This window comes from Oncorhynchus gorbuscha, linkage group LG11 (assembly GCF_021184085.1).
Source record: "Oncorhynchus gorbuscha isolate QuinsamMale2020 ecotype Even-year linkage group LG11, OgorEven_v1.0, whole genome shotgun sequence".
NCBI classification, from domain to species: Eukaryota; Metazoa; Chordata; class Actinopteri; order Salmoniformes; family Salmonidae; genus Oncorhynchus; species Oncorhynchus gorbuscha.
In genome coordinates this window covers 37248242-37264914 of record NC_060183.1, presented here as the reverse complement: position 1 = coordinate 37264914, position 16673 = coordinate 37248242, and the positions used below count along the sequence as shown (strand labels likewise).

The 16673-nt window shown below is 42.6% G+C and overlaps 1 protein-coding gene across 2 annotated transcripts in view; it reads left to right on the top strand.

The window, feature by feature from the left end:
- The window catches only part of LOC124048580 (protein FAM163B-like), a 43619-nt gene that overhangs the window by 22063 nt on the left and 4883 nt on the right, over window positions 1-16673 (top strand). The window lies entirely within an intron of this gene.

Sequence of the window (16673 nt, the reverse complement as noted above, 5' to 3'; positions counted from 1 at the left end):
TTTCAATGAGGAGACTCTCAGTTAGATAGCAAATGTTCAGTTTTTCCAAAAAGATTATTTGTGTAGGAGAAATCGCTCCGTTTTGTTCATCATGTTTGGCTAAGAAAAAAAACAGAAAATTCAGTCATTACAACGCCAAACTTTTTTCCAAACGAACTCTATAATATCGACAGAAACATGGCAAATGTTGTTTAGAATCAATCCTCAAGGTGTTTTTCACATATATCTATCTGATAAGTCATTCGTGGCAGTTTGGTTTCTCCTCTGAAGCAAATGGTAAAATACACGCAGCTGGAGATTGCGCAATAATTGCAACGGAGGACACCAAGCGGGGCACCTGGTAAATGTAGTCTCTTATGGTCAATCTTCCAATGATATGCCTACAAATACGTCACAATGCTGCAGACACCTTGGGGAAACGACAGAAAGTGTAGGCTCATTCCTTGCGCATTCACAGCCATATAAGGAGACATTGGAATAAAGCGCATTCAAAATCTGGGGCATTTCCTGTTTGAAATTTCATCTTGGTTTCGCCTGTAGCATCAGTTCTGTGGCACTCACAGATAATATCTTTGCAGATGTGGAAACGTCAGTGTTTTCTTTCCAAAGCTGTCAATTATATGCATAGTCGAGCATCTTTTCGTGACAAAATATCTTGTTTAAAACGGGAACGTTTTTTTATCCATAAATTAAAAGAGCGCACCCTATATCAAAGAAGTTAATCAGTAGGCCTTCTCTCCACACAGTGGTGTCATGAGCATATTCAAAGTTTAAAAAAAGACAATAGCCATGACTTTTTAAAGTTATTTTTTTCAACTTCATTGCTCACCTTTTACTAATGCATCCAAAGTAGATCTACCTTTACGCTATACACTTTGACATTGACTCAATAAACCTTCATGTTCTAGGAAATATGACAATCATCTTTTCCATAAGTTTACACAAGTTTGAGTTAAGTGCTATTGGTCTGTAACTATCAGCACATGAAGTGTCCTTACCAGGCTTTACAAAAAGTAATATTACCGGACGTTTCCAACCAGAAGCTATAACCCCCTCACTACAAATCGTGTTAAATAATCTCAAGAGAACATGTATGACCTCATCAGGTAGATGAGCGGGGTGGCATGTAGCCTAGTGATTAGAGCGTTGGGCCAATAACCGAAAGGTTGCTAGATCGAATCCCTGAGGTGACAAGGTAAAGATCTGTCGTTCTGCCCCCTGAACAAGGCAGTTCCTAGGCCATCATTGTAAATAAGAATGTTTTCTTAACTAACTTGCCTAGTTTAAAAAAACAAGATGCTTAAACATTACTTTTGACCTGAAGCTGTATATCCACAACCTATTAAGGCTGAATGCATCTCATGTGTGGTAAAAACAGCATCCAAAGAAGAGTCAACAGTATCAACAGTATCCCTTTTCTTATAGACATAAACATTCCAAATCTCACACCTGTGTTGCTTATGTACTGCATCCAAAAGAATCCCACTATGTACCCTAGCAAATGTCTTCCCAACAAGTCAGCTTTTTCTTCATCAATTAGAAACGTTTTTTGACCCACAACCAAAACTCCAATTCGAGTGGACTTGCTTCTTCCAGTCTTCCAATCTTCCAAATCTTCCAATCTTCTTCAATATAGACCATACACCCCACAGCTCGGTACCCTCTGTCTATTGTAGAGCAGAACTGTCTCCATCCATTGCTCTTGACAGACTTAATGACCCTACGTACTAAAGCTCTCTTCCTTTCAAAATCAACTAGATTTTTTAGAGTCATATTCCTCTGTAAGCCCTATTTCTTTCTCGAATAGCACTCCTCGGTCCAACAAGGAACCTTCTTCTTTTTCTCACCCACTTCACTCACTGGTACATATAAATTCGCAGCACTCAAAATCAAGAGAGATCACAGAGGCAGCACAAACATCAATCGGCCTCTCGAAAGAACTCTCCAACAGACTTTAAGCAATGATCACCAAACTTTTCCCAGTCTGCTTTATGAAAGCACCCTCTTCTGAACTGTACCCTATCTGGAATAGTAACATCAAGGTTCGTGGTACACCAAATCAGGAAATTATCCAACAGAATCATTCATTACATTCCATTCACACGTAGATGCAATAGAGTTAGAAGCCAGTGCGGGGTCCAGGCAGTATGTCACCCCTCTAACAACATCAACTCCTGTACCACATCCATCGTTAAGACATACAATAGTACCATTAGCATCTGTATGTGTGCTTCCCCATAAACTATTCTGTGCATGGAAGTTGCCGCACCATGTCTCTTGATATTTCATCAAACATCGCTACAGATAGTTGACGACAAGGGTTGTAATTAAAAAACAAACACTTTAATATTACTAACTGGACTGTAGATTTCCGCCATCAAGCATTCATATTCAGATGGGACAGGTATATTACGATATACAAAACCTTCCCTTATGAATGTAGCACAACCACCACCCTGTCCAATTGATCTCAGATCTGATTGAGCAATAACCAGGAATAATACAAATCAAGATGTGGTATAAGCCATGTTTCTTGAACACATATCACATCCCGTTTGATCTCAAATTCTAGATGGCGATGGACTGAGAGATCAGCCAATTAAACCAGCTATTGTTTCGTATGCTCCTGCTATAGACTAATTGCCTGGCGCTATAGACTAACTGAATTATTCTACTGCTCCTATCGTTGGCTACGTAATTCAGTCTGAGACTACAATTGTTGAAGTAGATTGTGGTGATGTCAAAATGAGGGGTGTTGTACAAAGCAGAATCATCAGCGAATGGATCATCTTTAACCAATCAAAGTATCAAAGCTAATGATGAATAAAAGGACGTTTCCTGGGTAGCCAGGAAAATAGACTAACCTAACGTAGCAGCCGTAGAAAGATGCCTGAGCGGAGTTCCCACGTTTTTCCAGGGGAAGATCCCTGAAAGCCCGATGTTAGCGTTTTCTGTCGAAACCACATAGGCTAGCTAGAGACTTCCAGTCAAGTCCCATTCTGAGGCGCTGTGAAACCAGATGGTTCGTCAGAGAGAGAGAGAGCGAGAGACGGCCATTGGACAAGATTAGGTTGTCACCGTTAAAAATAAAGAACGCTATAGGAGTGAGAACACTTCTAGTTAATTATTTTGTTTCTCTGAGCTAGCTTGTTGAATCAGCCCCTGTGGTAGTGTCCCTATTTCCCGGTGCGTGTCTTTCACCCCCGCCCCTTGTATTCTCTCTCTCTCCCTTTTCAACTTTATGATTGTTGAAAGTAATTGGCAAGACTCCTATTGTGGTTTGTGCCATGTTACATTAACATACCAACTTATTCCTTCCGACCCACTGTCTGTGTGTGTTAGAGCTAGAACTACTGTATGTCAGTTTGTGTGTAGAAGAGAGTGAGAAAGAGGGATAGAGAGAGGGGAGGAGAAGGAGGGGAAGAGAGAGATGTGTGTGTCTATAGTCTGTTTTTTAGTGTGTCTCTGTCTCTGTACCACTGTGTGTACCTGTGAACATGTCTGCATTGTGTGTGTGTGTGCACTGTACACAACACCACCCCTTACATCTGTTATTCCATAAGACACACAGGAGCTGAGCCAACAAGATTTCTCCATTGTTGAACAATGGTGTGTCTCCTGTAGTTTGTGGCGGGACACGCTTTATGTTTTTCTGCTTACACGCCTTCCAGTGTGTCTGTGGTAAATAATTAACGCAGCACGTCGTGTTACGGCAACACATCTCTCGCACACTATCATTAGGTCATCCCTAGGGGACACTAGGGGTTACCCAAATCCCCACGGACCAGGAAAAGCTGATCAAGACCCCCTACTCACAGAAGACTGAGGGAAAAGGTATTTGCATTGGTAGCTTCCTCAATCTTCTGTGAGTGGGAGTCTGATCAGATTTTCCTGGTCTGTGTGGGGTTTGGGTAATTTAGTACCCGCAACATAATTAGCCACATGTCAGAGTATAGGGGCACAGGGTGAGACCCAGATGCAGACACGGGAGGCAGATGGTTCGAGTCTCAGATATGAATTAGTATCCAAGGGGCAGGCAAGTGAATGGTCAAGGACAGGCCAAAGATCATAACAAGGTCAGAGTGGCAGGCAGGCTTGAGGTCAGGGCAGGCAGTATAGTCACGCAGGCGGGTTCAGAGTGGCAGGCAGGCTCGAGGTCAGGGCAGGCAGTATAGTCAGGCAGGCGGGTTCAGAGTGGCAGGCAGGCTCGAGGTCAGGGCAGGCAGTATAGTCAGGCAGGCGGGTTCAGAGTGGCAGGCAGGCTCGAGGTCAGGGCAGGCAGTATAGTCAGGCAGGCGGGTTCAGAGTGGCAGGCAGGCTCGAGGTCAGAGCAGGCAGTATAGTCAGGCAGGCGGGTTCAGAGTGGCAGACGAACGGAGTAACACACTGGTTGACTTGACAAGACGGACTGGCACATACAGACAGAAAGCACAGGCATAAATACCCAGGGGATAATGGGGAAGATGGGTGATGCCTGGAGGGGGTGGTGACAAGCACAGGGACAGGTGAAACAGATCAGGGTGTGACACAGAGGTTAAACCTATCAGTCCTGAGACCCAGGACTTGGATTTATCTGCATGTCCAGCCCTTATATTTAGCCTCACAATGAAGTGTTTTACCATCTTCTTTTCAGGACAACCAGGACTGAAAGTAGAACACAAAACATTTTCACATAAATAGTTGCATTCAGGACTTTTGACAAATGTCACTTTTTTCACATTTTAACAACAATAAGGTCTGCCAAAACAAAAACCTGATAAAAAGGAATTTAAATGAACGCTGTAAGTACAGAAATTGTTTGCTCACTGGGAAATGTGATAACTGTGTGGAGTTTGGAGTTAAGGGATAATGCCCGAGAAGCTGGTGTTTGAAGAATATATTGGCACGGGTGTTGTTAGGCCCGAGACGAAGACAATGGCCAGCAAACCGTACCAATATATCCTCCAAATACTGGCTTTGAGGGCATTATCACTTTTATACAACAGGTTACCAACATATTAAAATAATGATCAACATATTTTCAAAAAAATATATATTTTGGTGAATTTATTCACACTATTCCATCCTTCCACAAGACATAGTCCCGACCCAAATCTAGGGTTGCTGGTTGTTTGTTCTACGGTTCTGTTGCTAGAGAAGCGACCCAGTCATCTTTTTGTTCTGTGTCCATTGTCGCGACCCAGTCGTTCGTTCTAAATGTTCCATTGCCATACTGGCTGGCAACGTAGTTATCCCTTGCTTGCTAGCTAGCCAACTACTGTAACTTAGTCACTTCAAAAAGTGCAGGCAGAATAATAGCAAAGTAGTCGCATTTGCGTTTGTTTAAGCTGTTTTCTAATGACTGATTTATTTGGGTACATCGATAACAATGAGCTAATGAGGCGTGATATCACCTGGCATAGAAAATGTGCTCATTTGTCAGGATTCGTCTGGATGCTGTTCTACAGTTGAAGTCAGAAGTTTACATACACCATAACCAAATACATTTAAACTCAGTTTTTCACAATTCCTGACATTTAATCCTAGCAAAAATTCCCTGTCTTAGGTCAATTAGGATCATCACTTTATTTTAAGAATGTCAGAATAATTATAGAGAGAATGATTTATTTGCTATCTTGTTATTAGTCCCACCCTTCAGCTCCATTCAACCCCTCCCATCTATCTTTAACACCATCCATTTTGGATTTCCATTTGCCATATATTTTTCAACTGTGCTGTGATGCTTCACAAAAGTACTGAACATTTCTATTCTCATAGATTCTACAGATTGTAAATGAATTAAACAATTATTATATTATTGTTAGATTGACTATGACTTTTTAAATCACCCAGTATTGCTATCTGCAGTGTTAGTTTTAGGTAAATGTTGCAATTCTTCAGCCATTCTTGGACCTGTGACCCAAAACAAGCTGCATATAAACAGTACTAAAATAAATGATCTAATGACTCTGCCTCCTCGCAGAAAAATTGGCAGAGCTGGGAAGATTGAATCCCCCATATATTAACATTCTATTGGTTGCAATACATTTTTATAATAATTTACATTTAAATCCAGGTTGCGTCACATCCGGCCATGATTGGGAATCCCATAGGGCGGTGCACAATTGGCCCAGCGTCGTCCGGGTTGGCGTCAATGAAAATAATAATTTGTTCTTAACTGACTTGCCTAGTTTGAAAATAAGGTTAAATAAAAATAGAACAAAAAATGAAAATGCTTGTGTTTTGAATCTGGCAACGTTTCTTAAACCATTCAACCACCATGTGCCATGGATTTGGTATATCGAAAATCTCTTCCGAGCTATTTTGCCATTTATATGGCACAGCTGTCAATTTTTTGGTCCTTAAATGAAACTAGTATGTATGCATGGATTTTTATTTCTCACAATTTTCTTGAACCATTTTTGGTCTTTAATTCAGGGCCGACAGACAAGTTCCTTACTTTTCCCCCTTCCACTTGCCTCTTCCATTTTTCTGGTAATGCTGCAATTAGTTAGTTGTGATTTTGGGTAAAGCAGACATTTCCATAAGTCTGTGTTACCTGCATGTGTGACATAAATCTACCAGTCCTATTTATGATATCATTTACAAAGATTAGACCTTTTTTATTTTATCGAAAAATACTTAATTTTTTCAAATCACTTTGTATCCTTGAGTTTAACCACAATATTTTTGTATTATTTGTTCTGTCTTTTCAGGTGGATTAAACTGAAATTGCAACCTATGGCTTGTTTAAAAAATAACAATATTTTGGAGATGATTTAGTTTTCAAATAACCAAAAGTGAGCGGTTGTAATCTGAATAAAGAGAAAAAGGCCATTCTTGAACATGGGGTGAGACATTCTTACTAATTTACTAGAGAACTATTTTGGATTTAAGTATAACTTTTGTATGACTGATGCCTTTAGTGAGAGGTCTAATGCTTTAATATTTAATAAGTTCTGTCTTCTGAATTCATATTCATTATATAAATAGGACCTTCTCATTTTGTCTGGTTTGCCATTCCAAATAAAATGGAATATCTTTTGCTCATATAATTTAAAAAGCAGGTCGCTAGGTGTAGGCAAAGCAAATAGGTAAACCGTGATGTGACTGAAAAGTTAATCAGGGGGATTTTCCCACAAGTAGACAGGTATTTTCCTCTCCATGGTAGCAAGATCTTAACTATTTTTGCTAACTTCTATTAAAATTTATTGGAGCGAGATCATTTCTTTCTTTCGGGATATGTATACCGAATATGTCCACATCCCCATCAGACCATTTTATTGGTAAACTACACGGTAATGTAAAAGGTTCATTTTTTTGTGATCCAATACGTAATATAGTACACTTTGGTTTTAATCCAGAGAGGTTAGAAAAATTATCTAGATCCTCTATGAGGCTGTGGAGGGATTATAATTGTTTTTAAGACATGGATTTCATTTTAACAGCTAACATTTCGATGCCAATAATAAATAGATATGTCTATAGTGGACAACCTTGTTTCGCTCCTCTTAACAGTTGAAAACTTTCTGAGATGTAGCCATTATTTACTATTTTACACCTAGCTTTACTATACATAACTTTAACCCATTTTATAAGAGATTTTCAAAAATTGAAACATTCATATATGAACTCCAGCTGTACTTGATCAAAAGCCTTTTCAAAGTCAGCTATGAAAACCAGGCCTGGATTCCCTAATATTTCATAGTATTCTATTGTTTCCAGTACTTGTCCTATATTATCTCCAATGTATTGTCCATGTAAAAAAAATCTGTCTGATTAGGATGAATAATATCTGACAAAACCTTTTCAATTGTATGCGCTAAGCATTTAGCTAGAATTTTTGCATCACAACACTGAAGTGTAAGAGGCCTCCAATTTTTTTAAATGGACTGGATCTTTATATATACCACTTGGTCCTGTTTCAGACCTTCTTGTTGCGCGTCCGATAATCTTCTGTTAATATAGGAGTGGTTAAAACATGCTAATAATGGTCCTCTGAGTATATCAAAAAAATGTTTGCTATACTTCCACTAATATGCCATCCAGCCCTGGAGTTTTCCCAGACTTTAATTGCATCATGAAGTTCCTCCTCTATAATTTGGCCTTCACATGAGTCTTTCTGTACAGATTTCATTTTACATTGTTTATAGGAAAATAATCCATACAATTAGCTTCGGTTAGTGGAGATGGAGGAGACTGAAGGGAAAACATTCTTAATAAATCTTCTTCAGGATCAGTGTCCCATCCAGAGGACGGTTGAGCTAAAGTTGGCTAATGTGATTAGCATGAAGTTGTAAGTAACAAGAACATTTCCCAGGACATAGACATATCTAATATTGTCAGAAAGCTTAAATTATTGTTCATCTAACTACACTGTCCAATTTTCAGTAGCGAGTATAGTGAAATAATACCATGCTATTGTTTGAGGAGAGTGCACAATTTTGAACATTAAAAGTTTTTAATAAACAAATTAGGCACATTTGGGCAGTCTTGATACAAACTTTTGAACAGAAATACAATGGTTCATTGGATCAGTCTAAAACTTTGCGCATACACTGCTAAATTGCACCTGGGCTGGAATAATACATTATGGCCTATCTCTTGCATTTCAAAGATGATGGTACAAAAAAAAAATACAAAAGAATGGTTGTTTTTTTTCTTTGTATTATCTTTACCAGATCTATTGTGTTATATTATCATACTTTCCTTTTACATTTCCACAAACATCAAAGTGTTTGCTTTCAAATGGTACCAAGAATGTGCATATCCTTGCTACAGGCAGTTAGATTTGGGTATGTCATTTTAGGGACGGATCCTTAAGAGGATCCTTAAAGTACTTTACTTCCTCTTTCAAATGATCATTCATGGAATCATGAGTGACTCAATCATTTGTCACAAGTTACAGTGAAAAGTTTTTGGTAGCATTTCTATGTTGAAGATTGAAAAATAATTTGTCTGCATTTTTCCCCATATTCCATCCAGTTAGCTTTATTTTTTATAATATATCACACTGGATCTTTCTTGAATAGGTTCTTCCATTTATTTTTGTTTTTCCTCTAACTTACACTGAGCCTCTATGGTACAGTTTTTATTGCTATCTATCTGTACTGTTAGTCCTTCAATTGTCTTTGTTATTATGGACTCTTTTGACCTAAATTGCTTTTGTTTTATAAGTGAGTACTGAATTGCATGGCCTCTAAAGGCACATTTAAAAGTGTCTCATACAAAAATGGGATCTGCTGTACTTGTGTTATGCAGGAAAAAGTCAGTTATAAATTCTTCTGTCCTAGTTAAAAACAAGTTATCATCCAGTAGGCTTCGATTAAATTCCCAATACCCTCACCCACGTGGAAATTCTGTAAGAGCAATATACAGTATATGCCAATTATGAGATGGTCCGACTGCATTCTGTCCCCTATCATCACTTTGTTTCAACTTTTGGTACCAGAGAGAATGACATAAGTAAGTAATCAAGACGAGTAGCTGTATTGAGCCTCCGCCATGTATATCTCACTAAGTCTGGGTATTTAAGCCTGAATATATCCACTAGTTCTAATATATCCATGATGTTCATGATTTCCTTAAGTGTCTGAGGGTGATAGTTTGTAGTGTGATTTCCTTCACGGTCCATAGAGGTATTTAAAATCATATTAAAATCTCACGATCACTTGTTAGTGTCTATAATACTGTAATAAGCTATGTCCTCGGATGTTCTATGATTGTCCACGTAGAAGAACCCCCTCAAATTCTAACGACTCTTGTGTAGCTTGTGAGCATCATAGAGCAAAACATGTGGTCAAGACATTCAGACTCAACAGACGTTTTTGGTTAAAAAAAAGACCAAGCCCTGGGCCCCTTGTCGCTCTAGCTCAGCCCCCGTTAATCACACAGACTAAAGGATACAGCAGAAATAGATGAATCCAATGTTACAACCCAGAAGTCTGTAGCCCAAACACAAAATGTTTAAAAAGGGGTTAGAAGTTGAAAACCTGCCGACGTTACGATGGGATTCATTGGGTTAAAGCGCATTGACCCAAAACTAGCTGGTCAGCACAACCAAGTCAGTACCATTTTTTAAATTGTATGATATAGCTAGAATAGAGTGATTTTATGTCTATGGTCAATACTCCCAGAGACACACACAGACATATTACCCAAAGATATTTGTCATATTTTGTAGTACAATACTCTTTTTATTATATATATATATTTTTTTAACTCTACCCTCTGTCCTTTCTGTATGAGACTTTTATTCTGTTGTCTTTTTAAATTCTCTTTTCTGTTTCTTCTCTTTCCCATTCTTAGCACAGATCTATTGATTTCATTTGAGGACTTGACCTGTAAATTAGATTTGTCAAATTAGAGTCCATCCGTTAGGTATGTGCTGTTTGTAGACAGCTTGCTAGATTGACTTTTCAGATCCGCCAGGCCAAACAAGGTAAAAAGGGCCTTTGGCAAAGACAGGTTCTTGCTCTCTCTCATTGGACCCAAACACACTGTAGCTGGACAGGAGAAGAGATTAGGTTGGTTGGACGGTCAGTGAGTGCAGTCTCAGATTGGTGTGTCAGTCAGTGCTAAGGTTGGTTGGTTAAGTTGTTACTTTAGCTGTTAATTCAGTTGTTATGATGTGATGTCTGGACTACCACCGTTGCCATTATAAACTCAGCAAAAAAAATAAACGTCCCTTTTTCAGGACCCTGTCTTTCAAAGATAATTTGTAAAATAAAATCGAAATATCTTCACAGATCTTAATTGTAAAGGGTTTAAACACTGTTTCCAGTGGTCAGGCGTGTACGTACTGGTAGCGAAGTCAGGTGCAGGAGAGCAGAGATTTGTGAACAGGCACACACTTCATTGAGGCAAAACGCGCAAAACAGTCACAGGAATAATGTTTAACAATAAACATCTTCGTGAAATACCACTGGGGAAACGAGAAACCAATCAGGCGCGTCAACAACAAACACGTAACACAAACATTCTTACACAATGATGACAATCTTACACATGATGGGGAACAGAGGAATAAATACATGTAGATTGATTGGGGAATGAAAACCAGGTGTGCAGGGAACAAGACAAAACAAATGGGTACATGAACAATGGAGTGGAGATGGCTAGAAAGCCGGTGACGTCGACTGCCGAAAGCCTCCCAAACAAGGAGAGGAGCTGACTTCGGCGGAAGTTGTGACACCCGTGCTTGTTCAATGAACCATAAATAATTAATGAACATGCACCTGTGGAACGGTCGTTAAGACACTAACAGCTTACAGGCGGTAGGCAATTAAGGTTACAGGTATGAAAACTTAGGACACTAAAGAGAACTTTCCACAGACTGAAAAACACCAAAATAAAAATGCCCAGGGTCCCTGCTCATCTGCGTGAACGTGCCTTAGGCATGCTGCAAGGAGGCATGAGGACTGCAGATGTGGCGAGGGCAATAAATTGTCTGTACTGTGAGACACCTAAGACGGCACTACGGGGAGAGGACGGACAGCTGATCGTCCTCGCAGTGGCAGACCACGTGTAACAACACCTCCACAGGATCGGTACATCCGAACATCACATCTGCGGGACAGGTACAGGATGGCAACAATAACTGCCCGAGTTACACCAGGAACGCACAAAAATCCCTCCATCAGTGCTCAGACTGTCCTTAATAGGCTGAGAGAGGCTGGACTGAGGGCTTGTAGGCCTGTTGTAAGGCAGGTCCTCACCGGACATCACCGGCAACAATGTCGCCTACGGGCACAAACCCACCGTCAAAAAGTGCTCTTCACTGACGAGTCACGGTTTTGTCTCACCAGAGGTGATGGTAAGATTCGTGTTTATCGTTGAAGGAATGAGTGTTACACCGAGGCCTGTACTCTGGAGCAGGATCGATTTGGAGGTGGAGGGTCCGTCATGGTCTGGGGCAGTGTGTCACAGCATCATCGGACTGAGTTTGTTGTCATTGCAGGCAATCTCAACCCTGTGTGTTACAGATAAGACATCCTCCTCCCTCATCTGGTACCCTTCCTGCAAGCTTATCCTGGCATGACCCTCCAGCATGACAATGCCATCAGCCGTACTGCTCGTTCTGTGCGTGATTTCCTGCAAGACAGGAATATCAGTGTTCTGCCATGGCCAGCGAAGAGCCCATAGATCTCAATCCCATTAAGCACGTCTGGGACCTGTTGGATTAGAGGGTGAGGGCTAGGGCCATTCCCCCCAGCAATGTCCGGGAACTTGCAGGTGCCTTGGTGGAAGAGTGGGGTAACATCTCACAGCAGTACTGGAAAATCTGGTGCAGTCCATGAGGAGGTGATGCACTGCAATACTTAATGCATCTGTTACTGTTACTTTTTATTTTAACCTCCCGCCCGTCCACAGAGGCACTCAGTTTAGATTAAAATACTTGTCAGGGCTTCTGTTTTCATTTGTTCCTGTATTGACCTCCGTGTAAGGGGGTCATCCATCCCTGACTGCCCAGTGGACCCTGACTTGGTTCTCCTCACACTCATATAATATATTATGTCATAGAGGTCACAGCTCCCTCTCATCCTCTCTTTTTAAAACACATCCCTTTACTGCTCCATCTCTCCAACCATCTCTCCTCAAACCTCTCTCTCTCTCTCTCTCTCTCTCTCTCTCTCTCTCTCTCTCTCTCTCTCTCTCTCTCTCTCTCTCTCTCTCTCTCTCTCTCTTCAACCATTTCTCTCTCTCTCTCTCTCTCTCTCTCTCTCTCTCTCTCAACCATTTCTCTCTCTCTCTCTCTCTCTCTCTCTCTCTTCAACCATTTCTCTCTCTCTCTCTCTCTCTCTCTCTCTCTCTCTCTCTCTCTCTCTCTCTCTCTCTCTCTCTCTCTCTCTTCAACCATTTCTCTCTCTCTCTCTCTCTCTCTTCAACCATTTCTCTCTCTCTTCAACCATTTCTCTCTCTCTCTCTCTCTCTCTCTTCAACCATTTCTCTCTCTCTCTCTCTCTCTCTCTCTCTCTCTCTCTCTCTCTCTCTCTCTCTCTCTCTCTCTCTCTCTCTCTTCAACCATTTCTCTCTCTCTCTCTCTCTTCAACCATTTCTCTCTCTCTCTCTCTCTCTCTTCAACCATTTCTCTCTCTCTCTCTCTCTCTCTCTCTCTCTCTCTCTCTCTCTCTCTCTCTCTCTCTCTCTCTCTCTCTCTCTCTCTCTCTCTCTCTCTCTCTTCAACCATTTCTCTCTCTCTCTCTCTCTTCAACCATTTCTCTCTCTCTCTCTCTCTCTCTCTCTCTTCAACCATTTCTCTCTCTCTCTCTCTCTCTCTCTCTCTCTCTCTCTCTCTCTCTCTCTCTTCAACCATTTCTCTCTCTCTCTCTCTCTCTCTCTCTCTCTTCAACCATTTCTCTCTCTCTTCAACCATTTCTCTCTCTCTCTCTCTCTCTCTCTTCAACCATTTCTCTCTCTCTCTCTCTCTCTCTCTCTCTCTCTCTCTCTCTCTCTCTCTCTTCAACCATTTCTGTCTCTCTCTCTCTCTCTTCAACCATTTCTCTCTCTCTCTTCACCCATCTATCTCTCTCTTCACCCATCTATCTCTCTTCAACCATCTTTCTCTCTCTCTCTTCAACCATTTCTCTCTCTTCACCCATCTCTCTCTCTCTCTCTTCAACCATTTCTCTCTCTTCACCCATCTCTCTCTCTCTCTCTTCAACCATTTCTCTCTTCACCCATCTCTCTCTCTTCATCCATCTCTCCTCAAACCTCTCTCTCCATCCATCTCTCCTCAAACCTCTCTCTCCATCCATCCCTCCTCAAACCTCTCGCTCTCCATCCATCTCTCCTCAAACCTCTCTCGCTCTCCATCCATCTCTCCTCAAACCTCTCTCGCTCTCCATCAATCTCTCCTCAAACCTCTCTCTCGCTCTCCATCCATCTCTCCTCAAACCTCTCTCGCTCGCTCTCCATCCATCTCTCCTCAAACCTCTCTCGCTCGCTCTCCATCCATCTCTCCTCACCCCTCTCTCGCTCGCTCTCCATCCATCACTCCTCAAATCTCTCTCTCTCGCTCTCCATCCATCCATCTCTCCTCAAACCTCTCTCTCTCTCGCTCTCCATCCATCCAGCTCTCCTAAAACCTCTCTCGCTCTCCATCCATCCAGCTCTCCTAAAACCTCTCTCGCTCTCCATCCATCCATCCATCCATCCATCCATCCATCCATCTCTCCTCAAACCTCTTTCGCTCTCCATCCACCCATCTCTCCTCAAACCTCTCTCGCTCTCCATCCATCCATCCATCCATCCATCCATCCATCTCCCTCAAACCTCTCTCGCTCTCCATCCATCCATCTCTCCTCAAACCTCTTTCGCTCTCCATCCAGCCATCTCTCCTCAAACCTCTCTTGCTCTCCATCCATCCATCTCTCCTCAAACCTCTCTCTCTCTCTTCAACCATTTCTCTCTCTCTCTTCACCCATCTATCTCTCTCTTCACCCATCTATCTCTCTTCAACCATCTTTCTCTCTCTCTCTTCAACCATTTCTCTCTCTTCACCCATCTCTCTCTCTCTCTCTTCAACCATTTCTCTCTTCACCCATCTCTCTCTCTTCATCCATCTCTCCTCAAACCTCTCTCTCCATCCATCCCTCCTCAAACCTCTCGCTCTCCATCCATCTCTCCTCAAACCTCTCTCGCTCTCCATCCATCTCTCCTCAAACCTCTCTCGCTCTCCATCCATCTCTCCTCAAACCTCTCTCTTGCTCTCCATCCATCTCTCCTCAAACCTCTCTCGCTCGCTCTCCATCCATCTCTCCTCACCCCTCTCTCGCTCGCTCTCCATCCATCACTCCTCAAATCTCTCTCTCTCGCTCTCCATCCATCCATCTCTCCTCAAACCTCTCTCTCTCTCGCTCTCCATCCATCCAGCTCTCCTAAAACCTCTCCTCAAACCTCTTTCGCTCTCCATCCATCCATCTCTCCTCAAACCTCTCTCGCTCTCCATCCATCCATCCATCTCTCCTCAAACCTCTCTCGCTCTCCATCCATCCATCTCTCCTCAAACCTCTTTCGCTCTCCATCCAGCCATCTCTCCTCAAACCTCTCTTGCTCTCCATCCATCCAACTCTCCTCAAACCTCTCTCTCGCTCTCCATCCATCCATCTCTCCTCAAACCTCTTTCGCTCTCCATCCAGCCATCTCTCCTCAAACCTCTCTTGCTCTCCATCCATCCATCTCTCCTCAAACCTCTCTCTCTCTCTTCAACCATTTCTCTCTCTCTCTTCACCCATCTATCTCTCTCTTCACCCATCTAACTCTCTTCAACCATCTTTCTCTCTCTCTCTTCAACCATTTCTCTCTCTTCACCCATCTCTCTCTCTCTCTCTTCAACCATTTCTCTCTTCATCCATCTCTCTCTCTTCATCCATCTCTCCTCAAACCTCTCTCTCCATCCATCCCTCCTCAAACCTCTCGCTCTCCATCCATCTCTCCTCAAACCTCTCTCGCTCTCCATCCATCTCTCCTCAAACCTCTCTCGCTCTCCATCCATCTCTCCTCAAACCTCTCTCTTGCTCTCCATCCATCTCTCCTCAAACCTCTCTCGCTCGCTCTCCATCCATCTCTCCTCACCCTCTCTCGCTCGCTCTCCATCCATCACTCCTCAAATCTCTCTCTCTCGCTCTCCATCCATCCATCTCTCCTCAAACCTCTCTCTCTCTCGCTCTCCATCCATCCAGCTCTCCTAAAACCTCTCCTCAAACCTCTTTCGCTCTCCATCCATCCATCTCTCCTCAAACCTCTCTCGCTCTCCATCCATCCATCCATCTCTCCTCAAACCTCTCTCGCTCTCCATCCATCCATCTCTCCTCAAACCTCTTTCGCTCTCCATCCAGCCATCTCTCCTCAAACCTCTCTTGCTCTCCATCCATCCAACTCTCCTCAAACCTCTCTCTCGCTCTCCATCCATCCCATCTCTCCTCAAACCTCTCTCTCGCTCTCCATCCATCTCTCCTCAAACCTCTCTCTCTCTCGCTCTCCATCCATCCATCTCTCCTCAAACCTCTCTCTCGCTCTCCATCCATCCATCTCTCCTCAAACCTCTCTCTCTCTCGCTCTCCATCCATCCATCTCTCCTCAAACCTCTCTCTCTCTCCATCCATCCATCCATCCATCCATCCATCCATCTCTCCTCAAACCTCTTTCGCTCTCCATCCATCCATCTCTCCTCAAACCTCTCTCGCTCTCCATCCATCCATCCATCTCTCCTCAAACCTCTCTCGCTCTCCATCCATCCATCTCTCCTCAAACCTCTTTCGCTCTCCATCCAGCCATCTCTCCTCAAACCTCTCTTGCTCTCCATCCATCCATCTCTCCTCAAACCTCTCTCTCTCTCCATCCATCCCATCTCTCCTCAAACCGCTCTCGCTCTCCATCCATCCAATCTCTCCTCAAACCTCTCTCTCTTTCGCTCTCCATCCATCCATCTCTCCTCAAACCTCTCTCGCTCTCCATCCATCCATCCATCTCTCCTCAAACCTCTCTCGCTCTCCATCCATCCATCTCTCCTCAAACCTCTTTCGCTCTCCATCCAGCCATCTCTCCTCAAACCTCTCTTGCTCTCCATCCATCCATCTCTCCTCAAACCTCTCTCTCTCTCCATCCATCCCATCTCTCCTCAAACCGCTCTCGCTCTCCATCCATCCAATCTCTCCTCAAACCTCTCTCTCTTTCGCTCTCCATCCATCCAT